The sequence below is a fragment of the Lissotriton helveticus genome, chromosome 3_1, assembly GCF_964261635.1.
Source record: "Lissotriton helveticus chromosome 3_1, aLisHel1.1, whole genome shotgun sequence".
NCBI lineage: Eukaryota > Metazoa > Chordata > Amphibia > Caudata > Salamandridae > Lissotriton > Lissotriton helveticus.
In genome coordinates, this window is record NC_136061.1 from 1,019,397,924 (window position 1) to 1,019,418,103 (window position 20,180).

A 20,180-nucleotide genomic window follows, 5' to 3' on the forward strand; every position below is an offset into this window, starting at 1 on the left:
TACATAAAAGATACAAGCAGAAAAAATTGCAAATGTACAAGATGTAAAGTCACACAAAGAAGAGACTGGTGATTATAGGGAAGGGCTACGGATTGATATACTCTAAGAGTCACATAGGAATGGTAGAGAGCACAAGGTCTACTGCATATACTAGTGATTAGAGTTATCTCTATATATATAGGGATGGGATATGAATGGATATACTCAAAGAGTCACATAGGAGTGATAGAGAATACAAAGGTCTACTGCAAATACAAGTGATTAGAGTTATCTCTATATACAGAAAAGCAGAGTTCCATTAAGTGGGGTCGGAGGGGGGATGCAGTCAGAGGGGGGATGCAGTCACAGCACCAAGGGAGGGACAGAGAAGGGCAGGAAAGTGAGACAAACGAGATAGGGAAGCAGATAGTAACGAGTAAGACAGCGAGGAGTGTGTCAGAGGCAACAGGAGAGAAAATAGAAGGATCTCTAGGACAGAGGGGGAGGTCAGAGATCGCTAAAATGGCAGAGGAGAAAGGTAGAACAAGAAGCGAGTCGTAAAAAGAAAATGGCGGGGAGCACAAATGTCCAAGTCCGAAAGTCCAGGAAGAGGGCTGCCATAGCCAGCAAGTCCGGGGGGAGAAAGGCCGTCCACAGTAAAGTCACAGCCTCATCGTCCATGAGGAGCTGGGGCAGAGGGGTTCGATCCGGAGATCAGGCCCGTGCTGCAGAACCACAGGACATTCCGGTAATGGCAGTGGCCCCAAACCGGCAGCAGGTCAGGAGGCAGGCCAGAAAATCCGAGAGAGGGCCGCAGGATTAACAGGAGGCCGGAGAGAGGTTAGGGCGAGCCAGTGGAAACGCCGGCCGCCATCTTAAAGTCAGGCAGGCGCTGGGAGGATTCCCTCGGTGGGGGTCGCCGCCAAAGTGAAGCTGGATATTATGTCCCGTCAGCTGCGAAAATCAGCGAAAGTCTCGGCAGGCCGGGAGAGCGCAGGTCGCAATACTACCTCCCAGCGGCGGCCGCAGTCGGTGGAGTCCACGGCGAGGTGCCGCCCGCCATTTTGAGCGCCGTCCTCTCTTCACCACCTCAGGGAAATCGAACGTGTCCGCAAACTCAGGATGGCCCTCTGCTCAACGGCTTCCGGATCCTGCAGCAAGGATTCTGGCCCCGCTACCCCGCTACCCAGTTGTTCCTGTGGGTTTTTTTGGGGAGGGGGAATGTGCATGCATGTGTATTTGCTATGTGTACTTCCTCTGCTTATACAGCGTCTCCATGGCAACACGCTGTAGCCTCTGACTTCCGACCCGCTGGGATACCGCTGCAGTGCAACGTTGCCTGTGCATGTGTTCATTATTCTTATAAAGACCTGCGCTCAAGTTATTTTACTAAAATCTTTACTTACATGTGCCTCCTTTAATGGCCAGCTTCAGGGGTAAATTACAGTTTCTTTGTCAAGCAAGTGAGTCCTTCTTGTAGGTTTTGATATTTTCCTCAGGCATTTCTTGAATTCTGATGCTCATTTAATACTTGCTATTGCCATTTGTGCGCTGTGCTTTGATTTTTACGCTTATTTGAGGTATGGCTTCTCCACAGCATATAGCTCAACCGCCACTGTTTCTTCAAATACCTGGCAAACCCAATATCAAGTGGCGCCGGTGGCTGAGAATTTTGTTTAAGTTACCTCGTAGCTATGGATGCTGTAAAATATGCACCAGCGCGCAAAGCTGCGATTTTGCACACTTGCATGGCTCTGCCTGCGCAACAAGTCTTTTATAATTTACCTCTGGTTCCACAGCAAGGTGCGTCAGGAGATGTTTGGGATCAGTACAAAGAGGCATTAGCGCGCATGAGCAAGCAGTATGCTGAGGCACCCAGTATTATGCTTGAGTGCCACAATCTTCTTTAAAGGAAGCAAAGCGTGGGTGAAGGTGTTGAGGAGTATGTAGCAGCACTAATGATTTTAGCTGCAACCAGCAAATTTGGAGCTACTACAGACATTTGCATAGGCGATCAATTTGTGTTCTTGTCTTTCTCTAAGAAAATACAAGAGACGTTGCGGAGTTGTAGGAATCATACCTTATTGGAAACAATAGACCTTCCCAAGGGAATTGAACATTCCATGATTTCCACCAAAGGCATTCACGAGAATCAGTCAGCATAGTGGACACAATGCAGAATGGAATAATCAATGCAGTAAGCATAGGCAAGACAGCCAAGCAATCTATAGGAGAGCATCTTTGGTTTGCTTCAGATGCGGTTCAAAAACGCACATTGTTAAGAGACCTAATTGTCCTGCTGTTGGCATAAGATGTGCATCCTGCAGGAAAGTAGGAAATTCCCAAAAGGTTTGCAAGGGTGGCAAGACATTCGCCAGGGTCAACAGCATAGAACTTGATGAAGAGACTGAGTTATGCACGAAGAAACTTAGCAATGTAGTTTTGACTGTTGAATGAAGCACAGTTTTAGGTGTACACAGTTAAAGGTCCATAGTGTGATGTGTTGATCAATGGAGTATCACTTCAAGGTATGGCTGATTCAGGCTCACCAGTAACCATCCTTTCTGGCACTACTTTTAAAGAAACTTGGAAGGGCACTTAAATTCTCACACAGTCTGAAGTGAATCCGAAGGCATTCGGAGAAACAGAAATTTATATGCTGGGATATTTTTTATCCAAAGTTGAGTGCCTTGGTAGACATCCTTTAACTATAGTGTATGTAGCTGTCAAAGGCAGAAACATCATAGGCTGGCAGGATTTGGCCAGAATGGGATTGTATCTCAAGCCTAGTGCTATGGTACCTGTGGTGATTGGTGACATACCTGAAGGTTTTGTAGAGGATGACATATGTGTCACGTGTGCTGAGAACTCCTCCAATCCCACAGGGATTGACAACACTTTAACCCGGTTCCCCAACTTGTTCTCCGACAAGGTTGGAACTATTGCAGGCTGTGACCATCACATCAGTTTCAAGCATGGGGCACTGCTAGTAGTCCACAAGCTCCTTCCCTTGCCTTTGAGTGCTAGAGATGAATTAAATAATGTTTTGGGTAGCTTGTATTCTGAAGGGATCATTAAACCATGTGAGTCTTCTCAATAGGTCTTACCCATTGTGATATCCCTCAAAAGGTCAGGGGAGGTCAGACTCTGTGCCAAAGGGACCCTCCCTTAACAGGAACATACTCATTGATTGCCATCCACTCCCCAAAATACATGAATTGCTTGCTAACTTAGGTGGTTCAAAAGTTTCTTTGATCAAAGCCATTCGTGATGCGGCCAAGCCCAAGGCTAGAAATGCTTTGGGATCTTTCTTTGGTTTGGCTGAGTATTATCCCCGCAATGTGCATGGCTGTGCTCAAACTTGGAGATTTTGTGGGCTTTGTTAAGGAAAGGAACCAAATTTGCTTGGACAGGTGAACTACACAGTACCTTTGACAAAGTAAAGAACCTCATTGAGGAAGCTCCTGCACTACATTTCTTCCAGGATGGTTACAAGTGTTTTGTGAATGTGGATGCTAGGTGCAGTCCTTAAGTCAGTGGGTGGCTGGCAGCGAACATACTGTTGCTTTTACTTGCAGGACTTTGTAGATACTGAAACACGCTACAGCACCATCGAGTGGGAAGCTTTTGCATGCATATGGGCCATTCAGAAATTCAGATACTATGTTTGGGCAAGGGAGTTTGAAGTATACAGAGATCACAAGCCACTTATGCACATCCTGAGTGGTGGTGGGGCAAATAAAGCTTCAGCAAGGCTGGTACATTTATTGTCAAAGTTTCAAGAATATCACTTTGCTTTCAAGCATCTTCCTGGAGGGATAAATTTCAGGGCAGACTGTCTGTCCAGGATGGCTCTGGGGAATGAACATGATGAGATTGAAGAGATTGAGTGCATGGTAACATCTTTGGATGCGGAGTTGGAGTGTGCACCTATTATTGCGAACAGCTGGCAGGAAGCATACTCCAAAGATCGGATTCTGGGACAAGTCAAAGAGTTTGTTATTGATGGTTGGCCAACTAGCAGAACTCTGTCTGGGGAACTAAGATGTTTTGCTCAGGTGTTCACTAAATTGTAAGTGGTCAACAACATGGTCATGCGTCATGATCTGTTCTTTCCCCCTGAAGGCTTGCATACGGACATCATTGAAATTGCACATCAGGGACACTTGGGTGTAACTAAGACTTGCCAACGTCTTAAGCAATACTATTGGTGGCTGTCCCATGATGTTCATATTAAGGCTATGATTGATGAGGGTACTAAATGTCTTTTATCTATCTGACAAACATTGGAAGACATTGAACACACAACTTCATACTGTACCTTTTCCACAAGCACCCTGGGACAAAATTGGACAGGATTTTTCTTGCCCTTATGAACTATTACCCAGTTAAAACAGGTATTTAATTGTGTTGGTTGTTTACCACACAAAGTATGTATTACTAGTTTTGTGATGGTCCCACACCTGTTAATGCCTTTAAAGTTCTGGAGTATGTTTTCATGTTGGAGGGATCGCCTAAAAGTATTGTTATGGATAATGTTACACATTTCGTGTAGCATCGATTGTCTACGTTTCTCAAACAACATGAGATATAACATCTTATATGTAGCCCTGTACTCTACTTCCACCAATGGGCTTGTTGAGAGAGGTAATAGAATAGTGACGGGAGGTGTGCAAACAGCTACTTCCTCTGACCTGAATGTACAAGATTTTGTAAGCAATAAGGTATGGTCCTACAGTATCACCTCATACCACCACTGTGGTGGCTCATTTCACATTACTTAAAGGGAGGCAGGTGCACACCAATCTATTTCCCAATTTGTTAAGATACAAGAGGGTCAGGGCTTCATAACTACAGAAGGTGCCACTTCATATAATGTCCAGAAACAAGAGGCCATGAAGGAACAATAACAATACCAATAGTACCATCTTTTTTTGCCATGGAAATGGTTTACAGAGGCTTTTCCCTTTTTCATAATGCTCGGGGAATATAACTTGGGGGGAGGGGAATTAATGTGTGATAACATGATAACGTCCTGTACCTGGTAAGCAGCAATAATGAAATGTTTCTCCTTCTTGATAAGACAACAGTACATTCTGTTCCATCATCACTTTGAGGTGACCCTCTGCTAGTTGTTGTATCACTGCAACTAAAGGAACTGGGTTATCAATTAATTGTGCTTTTGTTTTTCAAATCCCACACACTGGCAGTGTCCTAATGGTGCAATGTGCAGACCTAGACACTAACATCAAAATAGGCTTTACATCAGAAAACCTCAGACTTAAAATACAGAAGTCGTTGCTGATGTCTTGTCTTGTCAACAAAGGGTTGAGAATGCTACAAACACATTTACGTGCCTTTGAAATATAGAGTAGAAATAATATACTATTTTGTTGGCAGATCTCACACCATCTGGACAGCCATTCTCAGCAAGAGATTAAAACGTACCAGAATGAAAGCCTAATTGCTGAAGAAATTAAATGTATGGAACGGTTTAATACTGAAATCACAATTGTTTTCTATGGTTTTATGGTGGGTGCCACGTTTCAAACACAAAGTAGACTTTTTAAACTATCATAATGCAAAAGCCTGGATTCTGTGAAAGAAGTGGAGGTGCACATTACACGCTATACTATTACTAAACAGACTGCATTAAACCAAAACAAGCATTGGCAAAACCTTACCTTTACAAGGTGTTTCCCGAGTGGTTGTCTTTGCCAATTCATGGTTTGTTTTGGTACTGTCACAAATTTAAAAGAACATCCAAAATGGATGCCCACAATGCATGCGCATGCATGGATGGGCATCTAGGAATATTTTTTCTCTAAGAGAAAAAACATTCAAATATGGCCAAGGGTACATCACAACAAATGGACGCCAATGGAATGTTTTTTCTTTATGTCGTTAGTATAGAAGTTGAACATCAAGAGAAGGGTCTGGAGTCTGTAAATTGGGATCTCTGTAACAATTTCAGGATCACTAAGATCCAACAGAATAGGGAATGGAGTTGTGGAAGACGGTTCATCTGAAAGTTGGAAGGCTAGGCTGCTAACCACCACGAGATGAGACATCTAGATTGCAATTCACTTCCAGGTCGGTAGAAGCTGAAGGTTATTTAACAGTTTTACTCCCTAGCCCAGTGGTGCTTAACGTGTGATCCGTGGACCCATGGGCGCCGCGATGCCAGCTAAGTGACTGCTTATAAAATTAAATAATAGTAGCAGATTAATAAAGTGTGACTACATAAAAAGGCAAAGCTGAAAATAACAAATTAAAACACTCAATAAATGTAACGGCTTTAGAAATTGGAGACTAAAAAGTACATTGGTATGTTTATCTTGATCTGTTGGAATAGCACAAGTATTTCTAAAAGTAAACTTGTAGGGATGCTTGGTGGCCTCAAATGAAGCACTGATGTGCACCGACAAAAGGAGAGGATGCGTTACGAGCTAAATAAAATAAAGTAATATGCCAGAATCTAGCATATCGCTTCATTTCCTAGAACTAAAAATCGATTTGAAAAGCTCCAATGCTACCATTAAAAGTACATTTTTTGAACCTTGGATTTTTTTGTATGTAAACTAAATACAGTATATCAGAATTCATGTACTGATTTGATGTACACTTGTTTCTGTTATTTTTGGTACTGTTTTAGGTTCAAATCACATGAATTGTTTAGGTGGGAATCTCTGGCTTCCAGTAGCTATTCAGTGGGGGTCCACACAAGTCAAAAGGTTTAGAATAGCCCAAGCCTATTCACCTGGCAATGATTCGTAGTTGTACTGCTCTCCTCTTCGTTAGTTTGTTCACCCTATTTGGCAAGTTTATGTCCTTTCCCAGTCTCCTGGCATTTATTTTCCTTTATACCCTTGTGCCTCTTTGTGTCTGTGTTGTACTCATTATCAGGAATTTGACCAACTGCTCTAAAGCCTATGGTCTCCAATACCTACTCTCACAACCGTTCCACCCATCTGGGATTCAGGTCAGCTAGCTGGTTTTAGGACAGATGTCTTCTATAAACATTTCAACTTTACAACTTGCTAACTGACGAACAAGTTACTTACCTTAGGTAAGCATTATCTGGTAGAGACTCTATCTAGCTGCAGATTCCTTATCTTTGAATTTCCCAGGCATCAGGCTGGATCCGGAAACTTTTACTGAGCAAGACCCCTTGAGTGCGACGTCGGGTGGCTCCATTCGGCTCCACGTGATGTCGTTGGCATCTGTAGCGTCAGTTATGACGTTGCGGTACCTTTATAGGTGCCACCCAGGTTCGCAGACCTCAGTACTTTTCGTACTTTGCATGCCAGAAGGGCAGAGCCACGAAGTAACTGATGTAATTGTGTGTAAAACTAGGGCCCCGAAAAGAGGAACAAACCTAGCCCGACAATATCAGTTTGCAAAGAGTGGAGGCATGGTTGGGGCTGTAAGGAATCTGCAGCTAGATAGAGTCTCTACCAGATAATGCGTTACCAAAGGTAAGTAACTTGTTCATCTGAAAGAGACTTCTATCCCCAGATTCCTTACCTTTGAATCAGATACCCGAGCCATACCATCGTGGCTGTGGGTTGATGACTTACATCCTAGACTAAAAAGTCTTGCAGGACTGAACGGGCAAAATGTCCATCCATGTGTACTTGCCCATCAAGGCAGTAATGTTTCGCGAATGTTTGCAAAGATGCCCATGTCGCTGCCTGACAGACTTCTTGGACTGGGACACCCCGAGCCAAGGCCGTAGTCAACGCTTTCCCCTGGTGGAATAGGCTCTTGATCCCCCAAGGGGCTGCTTCTTTGCCAAGGCATAACAAATCTTGATGCAGAGAACGACCATGCGAGAGATGGTACTTTTCTGTACTGCCATTTCCTTCTTTGCTCCCACATACCTCACAAAGAGTTACACTCTTTTTGGGTCCAGTCGGTGGAGACGCTCCTCTGCCTTAGCAAAGGGAAAGCAAAGAAGGTGGGCAAAGCGATGGAATGACCATGATGGAATGGGGTCACAACCTTTGGCAAAAAGGATGTCCTGGTGCGAAGCACCACCTTGTCAGGAAAGGACATAAGATAAGGAGGTGAGTTGGATAACGCCTGCAACTCACTCACCCTCCGGTCTGATGTAATCACCAGTAAGAAGGCTGTTTTGGTGGTCAACAGCCGAAAGAGACAATTGTGCAAAGGCTCAAAGGGAGAACACATCAGGTAAGTGAGGACCAAATTAAGGTCCCACTGCGGCATGACAAAGGGCGTGGCTGGAAACAAGTGAGCCAGCCCTTTTAGAAATCTATTTAAAATAGGAGACTTGAAGAGAGAGGGTTGGTCTGGCAGCTGCAAAAAAGCAGACAGAGCAGAAAGTTAACCCTTGAGAGTTCCCAAGGCGAAGCCCTGCTGGGCAAGGGTTGGAATGAATAAAAGGACAGTAGAAAGAGAAGCAGAAAGAGGGTCAATTGACCTTTCAGTACAGTATAATGCAAATTTCTGCCAATGGCAGGCATACACTGTCTTAGTGGAGGGCCGCCTGGCGGCCAGAATAACGCTACAGACCTCAGGAGGAAGTTCAAAGGCTATCAACTGTCGCAGCTCAATCTCCATGCATGGAGGCGTAAAGTTGACAGGTTCAGAAGAAGAACCCTCCCCTGCTGCTTCGACAGGAGATCCTCCAGAAGGGGCAGCCTGATCGGAGGAGCGACACTCATTTTCTGAAGCTCTGGATACCAGACTCTCCTTGCCCAGTCCGGAGCCACAAGAATGACTTGGGCCCAGTTGCTCCTCATGTTCTTCAGAACCCTGGGTAGGAGTGGTATTGGCGGAAAGCCGTACAACAGGCCTGAGCTCCACATGCGACAAAGGCGTCGCCGAGTGATACTTGGTAACTTCAGCACGCAGTACTGCTGACACTACCCGTTCTCTTCGGAGGCAAACAAATCTAACCAATGTTCTCCTCACTGCTGAAAGAGACCTTGCACCACCACCGACTGAAGACACCACTCGTGATCCACTAGGCATCGACAGCTGAGTTTGTCCACCCTGGCGTTCAGAGAATCTGCCAGGAGTTGAACCACCAGGGTTACGTCCAGCTGTTCCAGCCATGTCCAGAGACGCAGGGCCTCTCAACAAAGGGTCCACGACCCCACCCCACCCTGCTTGTTTAGGTACCACATGGTGGAGGTGTTGTCCGTGAAAACCTGCACTGGCTTCCCCTTGACAGAGGGAAAAAATGCTTTCAATGCCAACCGAATCACTCGGAGCTCCAACACATTTATGTGGCGCTTCAACTCCGCTAGAGACCACTGTCTCCGGATCTCCACCTCTACCAGATGGACACCCCATCCCAGAAGTGATGCATCTGTCATGACTGTGAGATCTGGTTGGGGAAGGGAGAGGGGTATGCCATTGACCCATTTGTGGTTCATCAACCACCACTGCAGATCTTTCGCAGTTCCTTCCGAGATCTGAACCATGTTGGTGAGATTTCCCTGATGCTGTCCCTATTGGAACTTAAAGTCCCACTGCAGAGCCTGCATACGCCACCTTGTGTGTCTTACCAACAGGATGCAGGACGCCATGAGGTCCAACAACCTCATAGTCAGTCTCACCGAAATCCAGGATAGAGGTTGAAATATCAGAATCATAGCCTGAATATCTTGGACTCACATGCTCTGGAGGATAAGCCCGAAACTGACTGTGTCCAGAACAGCTCAGATGAAAGGGAGCATCTGAGAAAGAGTCAGGTGTGGCTTTGGCACGTTTACAACGAACCCCAGTGGATGCAGGAGGTTCTCCGTAGTCTGAAGGTGGGAGACTACTGTCTGGGACAAGGACGCCTTCAACAGCCAGTCGTCAAGGTAGGGGAAAACCGACACCCCTAACCTGCGCAGATGAGCTGCAACCACTGCCATCACCTTGGTGAACACCCGAGGGGCACCGGTATGACCGAAGGTGAGCACGGTAATTGAAAGTGCTCGCGGCCTACCTTGAACCACAGGTAACGCCTGTGGCCCCGCAGGATGGGAATGTGAAACCTTCCAACCTACCATCCAGTCTTCCTAGTCTAGGACAGACAAGACCTGAGCCAGAGTGAGCATTTTGAATTTCTCCTTTTTGAGGAAGAGATTTACGGTCCAAAGATATAAAATGGGCCGTAGCCCCTTTTTTTCTCTGGAATCAGATAGTAGCGGGAATAACAGCCACTGCCTACTTCTTAAACTGAGACCCCTTCTATAGCTCCCTTGGCCAAAAGAGCCATAACTTCCTCTTGAAGCAGCTTTAAATGATCCTCTGTCAGCCGTTCCTGACTTGGCAGAATAGTAGGAGGAAAAGAAAGGAAAGGTAGAGAATAGCTCTCCTGAACGATCTGCAAGACCCACTTGTCTGATGTTATGGCTTTGATGACCGCCAGAGGTACCGACGGCCAGAGCTGTGCCTCCTTTGCCCTGAGCTGTTGCCAGGTGGGGTGAGGTATTTTCTCCACACTTTTGAGATTCTTCAAAAGATACGAGAAGTGAAAATTGTGTGAAATAGACTGTTGAGCTATACTCTTTCACAGTGTATCCTTTATTGTTACTTTTTGCACCTTTTCATATATTTTCACTTAATGTTGCAGTAGCACTATCATATATTGGGTCCTGAAGAAAGCATCAGGTAGATCTTTGCCTGTCTTTGCTGAAACATGTCGACCAATTGAATAGTTTGCAGACAGCTATCTGTTGAAACTGTCTTTTTGCATTCTTTTTTAACCTTTGACCGTAATCAGACAATAATAAACTCTAGGGTCTGACTACGCCTCAAATTTTAGATTTCACTTTTCCTTGAGCACTGCACTTTCCCATCCACTTTCTATATACACTTGCTCACATCTGTTTTTTCAAAATTGAAAACACCCTTGGGCGCCTCCATCATTAGGGTGGAGTTGTAGCCCTGCGAAAGGAGACCCAGATGATGAAGCATGTCACCTGGAATGGTGAGTGATGGGAATCCGTACAAATTTTGTATATTCTTTTGTACACTTTGATAGAGTCTTGGTTTATGATTACTTATATTCCCCTTTTAGACTTCGGGATATTTATGTGTTTTTGATGTTATGGATCTCCTGTGTGGGAGATGAGGCTGCATCTGCTTGGGGAAGTGTGGTAGACAACTTCTGGCCTCCATTCTGAGATTGGAATGCGCCGTGTCCATGTCCACGCAGGGCTTGGGCAGAATGTGCGGGACGGTGGCTGGGGTAGGGCTGATGCGGCTGGAACCCCCTTCAGTTGCCAGGAAAGGGGCAAAAGGAAGACTGGCCACGAGGAGTGGAGGAAAGGCCTAAGGATCTGGCCATAGCACGAGAATCCTTGAACCTGACCAGGGCCTAGTCTGCCTTTTCCTCAAAAAGGTGGGTTCCATCGAAGGGCATGTCCATTAAATTAGCTTGAACATCACCTGAGAATGCAGTGGTATGAAGCCAGGCGTGGAGTCTCAAGGCCACCGTAGTTGAAATCGATATGCCCAATGAATCGGTCATATCTAACCCACACCGTATGTCGAATTTTGCTGCATCCCTCCCGTCTTTGACAGCTTAGGAGAGCACAGCCCGGGCCTCCTTGGGGACCTGTGGCAGCACTTGCGCAACCGTCTCCCAAAGGGAATGGGAGAAATGCGGTATTCAATGGCCGCAATGCAAGGCTGGAGGAAGAAAACATCTCCTCAAGTGAATCCAACCTCTGGGATTCCCTATACTGAGGGGCAAGAGGGAATGTGCCTTGGGACGCAGAGGCCTGCACCACCAAACTCTCTGGGGTGGGGTGTTGGCTGAGGAACTTTGGGTCGCCTGGAGTTGGGCGGTGGCAGCGTGCAATCGTCCTATCCACAGGAGCCCCTGTGCTAGGTTTGGACCAAGTTCCTAGAAGGACGTCCGTAAGGGCCTCATTAAAGGGCAACAGGGGTTTGGAAGTGGAAGCCCCATGTTGAAGCACCTCAGTCAGGAGATTAGTCCTGGCTTGCACGGAGGGCAGCGCCAGTCCGAAGACCTCAGCTGCCCTCTTTACCACCATGGAAAACAGAGAATGTTTGGGTCCTGTCACTACCTGGCCTGCACCTCCCAAACGTAATACAACAAAACATTGACCGGATAGGTTAATTGTTGATGTATGAGCCTAGACAAACAGTTCTAAGTTCATGTGATTTATTTCACATCATTTGTGTCTTATTTAATGTCATAAGTTAGATAACACTACATTCAATACTCTGTACTTATGACACCATCACAATAATATATAAACATTACAACATAACCACATATATGATACACATGACAAAAATCATAAATGCCTCAAAGGTTGTGGGTATCCTATACATCTCCTTAAAACAGTCAATCCATATTATACAGATACAACACAGGCGGATGGTTAATGATTCCAGTGGTCCTGCCTGTGTGTAGGGCAAAAGGGGTATACAATTTACATGAGGGTTGTCTGATCACTGGGAACGAAAATGTCTTTAAACCAATTCCCATGTAACACCCCCAAAAGTAATTCGCCTTTGCCCAGCTGTCAATACGTTTCGAACCCTGAATGGTTCTAGGGTTCTCCTCAGGACTCGGACTGGGCAGCAGTGACTGTTATTATGAGAACTCTAAGGCTGGTGTATTGTAGTGTCAGAAGTTCACCTGTTCAGTATGCACAGGAGCTTGTATGTATCCATTATTCCATCCTCCCAACACGGGGAAAAAGCTGCAATGAAGTTGAGTTCGGCCCTGTATTCCGTTTTCAAAATCTCCTTCTATGACTTGATGTTCGTCCTCATAACGACTTCTTCCTCCGGCAGCAGAGACTACCACCATGGCATAGGACGCTCCCCCCTCCGTAGCCACTGTAGGAGGTGAGTGCTTGCCAGTATCTAGGGAAGAATCCAGACCACTGGACTCCCAAAGTTCCCCATACCAGTCCAAATTCTCCTCAGAGACATCCTTGTTCTCAAGAGGGTCCCCAGACCCCTCTCATTCCTCTCCTGAGCCTAGCACATCTTCAAAAAGCTCAGGCGACAACATAGAACCTCTGGGTTCTGGCGACTTTGGCATCGATTGACGCCTTTCCGGCTCCCTGTAGTCGGGGATGAGGATGGGGCTTGTGCCACCGACGGGCATCAGCGACGTTGCAGGCACAGACTTCGGGTTTGACACAGTGGAAGGTCGCGTTGCAACGGCCGGCGGCAAACCGGATCCGGGATCGGATCCCTGAGGCCCCACCTGCGGCGTGGCCGGAGCTGATGGCATCAAACCCAATGGGGCCGCTTCCAACCCTACGGGGTCCAAAGGCTCTCCAGTGGGGTCGTTCCGCTCTAATATGCGGCGCATGGCTTTATAAAATTGTTTTATTTGAGTGGGAGTCGCTCCAGCTCCCAGAAATGGGGAGAGGTGAGAAGCCGAATCAGGCTCTGGCAACACAGGACCGTGCCTAGAGCGTCTTTGCTCCTCACCTCTCTCGATGATGGACGCCATTTGAGGTGAAGATGAAGTCCGTTTGAACTTCTTCTTCTTGTGCCTCTTTTCCGAGTGTGGGAAGAGGATTTAGGGCTCCGGGAGCTGTCCAGCGACCTCCTAGTCTTCCAATGGGACCATGACCTCCTCGGAGTCTTGCTTGACGGTGTTGTCTGCTAGGCTACGAGTAACTTCATCGCCTGCTCCCTCAAGGTCTCCGGAGCCATCGCCCGACAGTCCGAACACGACTATGTATCATGGTTGTGTTCGAGACACCAAAGACATACGCGGTGGGGATCGGTAACCGACATCATGCGGGAACAAGTCCTGCATGGTTTGAAACCTGTCTTCCCTGAAGACCTCCTGCACACACAAAGTTGATTCCAAACTTTTTTGACAAAAGTCGGGAAAAATCCTGCCTAAAAGTGCATAAGGGTAGCTCTTTCCGGATCGGCGCTTTACTGGGGCGGAAAGAAAAGAACTGATGTCTGCACACCTAGGAGTCGCCTATATAGGCACCGCAACATGACAAACGATGCTACAGACGCCAATGACATAATGCGGAGCCGAATGGAGCCACCCAACGTAACGTGCAAGGGGTATTGCTCAGCAAAAGTTTCCGGATCCAGCCTGACGCCTGGGAAATTCAAAGGTAAGGAATCTGCAGCTAGAAGTCTCTATCAGATCTCTATACTTTATTGCACTTATTTAGATCATGCCTTCTCACACTGAAGAACAAGTGTAGGGACTCACAGCAGCCACTTCTATTCCAGTCCAGTCTATTTGCCATCACCAACCTGAAACAGCAAATCCTCCAGTGTTCTCTTTCTCTCACTTCCCCATTTTTTTCTTCCTTCTCTTCTGGGGAGTAGCATATATTGTACCTCCAAAGTGAGTCGAGGACAGCTGGTACTCTCAGTGGATTGATGTTTTCCGCCAACACTTCATGACAAAAATCTTCTCAAGATTGCTGAGAGTGCACATGCATTGGTGGCAATGTTAGAACGGTTTTCTAATAAAAAAAAGATTTAAAGATAGCTAGAATTATTATTATTCTTCCTCTGTGGGTGGAGGAGGTTCTAGCTTCCTTGAGTATTGCTGAGATTAAAAGAGACACATGAAACAAAAGGTGGAATTGAAGATGAAAATGTCAAGTATTTGGAAGGGACACAATTTACACACCCCTTGCATTACAGATTCTGTATTTATTCTAAAACTCAAATTGCGATACGGTGACATGTGACCAAATCACAGTTTGGGCTGTGTATGTTTAAAAAAAAGTCATTTTGTGGTTGCAAAGGCTCAAATTTGACTTTTGCAACTGCGGAATCGTACACCAGGCCCCAGGAGACAAACCCTTGATGGCTGCAAGCCACACTTGATCATAACTATAGGTGAGTAAGGTCGGCAGCAATGGAGCTGGTTCTCGGAGGCCAGGTGCTGACAGGATCCTCTGATGAAACTTACAGTCTGTCCATGCCGCTGCACCTGAATCGGCAGGTCAACCTCTGGACCCCCCCCCTGGTGACGTGGATGGATGAGGCACAGACAAACCGAAGGGAAGCACCAAATAAGTGAGTGTTCGGTGCTTCACCCTAATGCAGTCCAGCAGGTCACCATAATCCAGAGAAAGGGAGCGGATCCCATTATCTTTTTAACACAAGCACCCAATTAAAGGTGCTAACCTGGAGGGTCATTCATCACAATCCATGTATTGTAGTGGAGAAGTGTGGCTCAGTGGTTAGAGGCGGCAGACCCGGAAGCTGAGATCGACCGTGGACCAGGGTTCGATTCCCCGCCTCGGCGGGTCTCGGGCTCAAAAATTTCAAACTCTGCGACTCTGGGCAATAGCTTGCTTAATCTCCACTACGGCCCCTCGCAGCGGGATGCCTGGCTTTCACCTTGTGGACACCCTGCCGGGGTTTCTCACAGGGGAATACCAGGACGGGTTCCCTAAGCAAGCGCCGGGACGCTTACGGGCAGCCGTGCGCTTTACAAATCCAGCACATTTACATTTACATTTACATTACCCCAGATGGAAGAGAAAGTTGGGTTTGCCACAGAGTATCAGTTACACAACACAGTGCAGAAAACACATTTTGTACGAGGATGACTGACACCAAGTAGCAGAAACTTTCCTTTGACTTTAAGAAAACTGGTACATCACAAGCTGATGATCACCCAGTTAGTCAGATTGCAACACACAAGAGCAGCTCTGATGATAAAATGGAAAACATGTTGCTGGAAATCAATAACAGGCTGGTGGCAATTGACCACAAAATTTAAACCCTCTACCTAACAATCAACCATCGTAAGGAAAGGCTGGATAAAAAAGCAACAAGTAATGGCCATGGCAGAGAAGAGATTATCGAACCTAAAGACCTAGATTCCAGATATATGAGGAGCAATATAAGAACCAATGAGGGGGATAGATGAAGCCACCCCAATCGGTAAACTGAAACATTTGAGAAGACCCTGATTGACCTCTTTGATAGAGACATCTTATCACAGATAATGGTGGTGAAGTGGGCACAGAGATCCCTGGATCCTAGACGGCCCCCAGAATACTCCAATGTCCCATCATTGTTACACTTTTGAACTACCTTGATAGAGACATGGTGTTGTGGAAAACTAGAGAGAAATAAGAGCTATAGCACCAGGGAATGAAATTGTCAATATACCAGCACTTTACACATACAGTTAAAGGAACTTGCTAATCATTTGCACCATTTAAGATATTGAGAGACTCCCAAATTCATTTGGGAGAAAGTCTACCTCTCCGTCTCTCAAATCTGACCCCAACAGTTTGGTCTGTCTGTCTCGGGGGTCCAGCTCAGGCAACCTTCAAGCGGACCCGGAACGCCTTGACCTGAGCTGCCCTGCACTGACGAAACCAGCAATGAAGCGGCCCAACATCACTAATACAATCCAGGAAAACACGGCTCACACTTCATCGAACCTCCCAACGAAACCTCCCTTGTCGAGGAGGGAGAGAAAGAAATTGAAAAAACAAACTAAGAAACAACGTTTAGCAAAAAGAAGAGTGGGTTTTGACGGGCCAGCAGCTCCTAGCACCTCAGATATTAAATCTAAAGGCCTTCCTTATTTTCCAATTTTCAATCTGGCTTCTAAACCCAAGACGAAAACCACCGGGACAAGTATGATCCAGGTTTGCATCAAGGATACCTTAGAAAAAACAGGACCACCGAGACAGGATCTTCCTGTGGGTATACCTCCGGCTCTTGAAGTGACTGAACTTCAAGATACATTGGCAACGTTCGGATCCCTGCCAAACAAAATCAACGGTACACCTTTTTATGACTCAGGCCTTGGGAGCGTGAACACAACTGCACAGCCCAAGGCAGCTATGCAAGAAGCTCGGAGCAGCCAAACTAATGATCAGGCCCTGGTAAATGTTTGGACAGGACATCCTCAAGCCGTACCTGAGGAAGTAGCGATGGGCTGCTCCACGTGTCATCTACCTGAGCCAACAACTAACATCTGCTGGGACTGGGCTATACAAAAGCAGAGGCTTCACCAGCCCCAACTTAATCATGTCCCGGGAGCACAAAATCTCCAGGAGGTGACTAACCATTTATCAGGAGCACAACCGCAACAACTGGCGGGGCATGTATCCTCAAGTAAACCAGCCAGGAGTCTGAACCATGAAAGCCCGGAAAAGGAGGCTGAGCTTGTCTTCCTTCCTCAATATGCCCATAAGGGCCCACATGACATCCTCAACAGAAATAATCTGCTTCGGCTATTCAAGAACATTCCAGCATTGTCCGGGATCAATTCCTCAGATCTTACCTTGGTCAAGTTCTTTACAATACAAGGTAAAGGGGGCTCAGAGGCAACCATGACAACGTGGTCCCAGGAGTCCACAAGGGATGCAATCCTAGGTGAAGCAGGCACATTTGAAAACTGGGGAATTGAAATATGGGTACCAACTCAACAAAAATATCCTCACGTTCTCCTTCCATCGCACCCAGTAAGGAAGCATATTAGCGTGCTGAAAGGGTCCCGGGGTGCAACCCACGCGTGGCTCCCAGAAGCTACGAAAGCAGACAACTTTATAAACATCTCATGTAACTGCAATCATCGCCTGGTGAGCTGCAAAACGAGTCGCTCTGTCCGTGCTGCCGACGCATACCATGGGCCCCCCCATCCAGAGCCTTCAAGCACTTCTGCCCGGCAGTGTTCCTCCTAACGGGGAAGCCTACTGGTCGAATCATAATCTCACTATCACGTCCTGGAATGTGGCTGGGCTAAAGTCAACATTCGCTTCTAAATCAGCCGTGGAGTACCTGAATAAAAGCGATATCATCTGCTTACAGGAGACGTGGTCCCTAGCTCCAACACCACTTCTCGGCTATTATGAACTTTTTCAAACAGCAGCTCAGGCCAAATCACACGGAAGACCCTCAGGGGGCCTCTCTATTTACATCAAATATAGATGCAAGATAACGGTGACCCCTATTCTTCGGAACTCCATGACATGCCAGACAGTATTAATTAATGGCCTATTACTTTCAGGCAGGGCTCAACCTATGCTTCTAATCAACTGCTATCATAACCCAATGAAAACCACAAAAACAACCGCTATAGACCGATTGATTAAGCAGCTGGCAGACCTGTTATTGGAATTTGCATCAGCAGAAGTTCTGCTAATTGGGGATTTTAACATCAAAGGTCTGGTTACTAATGTGGGTCCGGCCCTCAGAAGCAAAGAACAAGAAGCCATGATTACATTCTTAACCAATCACAATCTTTGCTCCGCAAAACAAATTAGATTAGAACAGAATCCCGGGACTCATTTTCAACCAACCTTTAAAAACGTCTCCACAATTGACTATATTTTCCTTTCACCGTTTCTAGGAAATAAGCTAACCAAGATGGAAATTCCCCTCCGTCACGAGAGTGACCATAACCCTTTAACAGTAACAATGGAATTGTTAGTGCCAGCTGCTGCGAAAATAACAGTTGTGGGGCACTCGACGCTGGCTGAACTCCATACCCTAGTCAGGAAAATCAAATGGGATTCAACAGGCTCTGACAAGGTGAGCACTTGGCTTTCAGGAGAGACTCCTAATTTAATGCTCAGTTCCCCAACAGACTTACATCATCGGTGGGACAGCGCAATCAGAAAACTGCAAAATCTTTTAATGGGACCCGAGCCCCAACAAAAATCTTACGAGCTACGCCCGAAGTGGATCTATGACCCAGAGTTAATCACCAAAAGAAAAGCCCTAAGGAGGGCTGTGCGTTCGCATAAACAGAATGGCACGGCGCTCTCGGCCCACAACATGGCATTACTGCGTAAGTCCTTCAGGAAATCAGTATGGGCCGCAAAGAGATTAAAAGAACAAAAAGAGTGGATAAAAATATTCGCCCTATTAAAAGGCAAGAATTTATCCCAGTTCTGGAACTATATGAACAAGCTCCGCTCGTCGAACAACAACAGAGGGAACGCAGTTCGTGAAGAAGTCTGGGCCCAGCACGTAACCCAATTATACGGCAGTGTCAAGCCGGACCCCGTGGTGACTGATTTAAGAGACAATGTCGATCTAACGAAGACCGTACGCCATGAGCTGACCTCTGTAGCCGAAGTCTCCAAATTTCTGAAGGTAATGAAAAACGACGGGGCTCCTGGGCCCAACGGCCTTCCGGCAGGGGTATTTAAATGTGCACTGGAGGAGTGGGCCGAACTTCTTGCCTCACTATTTAACAATGTGTTTGTGACCCGCCAGCTACCAGACTCTTGGCTTGGCTCGATCTTATGCCCCATCTTCAAGAAGGGATACCCCATGCTCCCAGCAAACTACCGCCTTATCGCCCTACTAGATCTTGAGGCGAAGGCATACGCCCGGTGTCTTCTTAAGCTCTTAGAAGATTGGGTAGCAGAAAATAACATTCTACCTTATTTTCAAACAGGATTTCGCTCCTCAGCCTCCACCATAGATAATATTACAACACTTGCTTTTTTGAGTCATCAGTCGGCACAAAAAAACCACCTTCCTCTATATTGCTGCTTCATCGACTACAGTGCAGCCTTCGACAAAGTGTCTCGCGACACTCTATGGAGGAAACTGGATAAATGGGGGATTCCACAGAACCTGCTAGGAGCTCTTATCTCTCTGCACAAGAACACCTGGGTGCGAATTAAAATTGGCCCTAAGACAGTCTCCAGAAAATTTGCCACCAGAGACGGTTTGAAGCAGGGCTGTGTTCTCGCCCCGCTTTTGTTCAATCTTTATACTGCCGACTTGGGAACATATCTGAAGAAAAGCAATCTACTTCCGCCAAAGTTGGGTCCTGCTAAATGGGATCTGCATATCTTACAATATGCAGACGACATTGTCATAATGGACCACACAAAAACGGGGCTTCAACGAGCATTAAGCAAGCTTCATATATACAATATGGCCAACGCACTAAAAATCAATGAAGAAAAGACCAAGGTGATGATATTCGGCAGATGCAAGAACAAGAGAAGTGTAAGGTGGCACATTGGGCCTGTAACGATCACCTCAACAGCAAAATATAACTACTTGGGAGTATGGTTCTGCGAGACTTCAAGATCAACAGCTCATTTAGCAGCTATGAAAAAGAGAGCAGGTGCAATAACATACTCCCTGACTCGACTGAATCAGTCTCTGAGCAGCCCTTCAGCAGAACCGATCTTGAAAGTGATCAAAGCCACATTACTCCCCGCCATAAACTATGGGCATCAGGCCTTTCCCGGTGCATG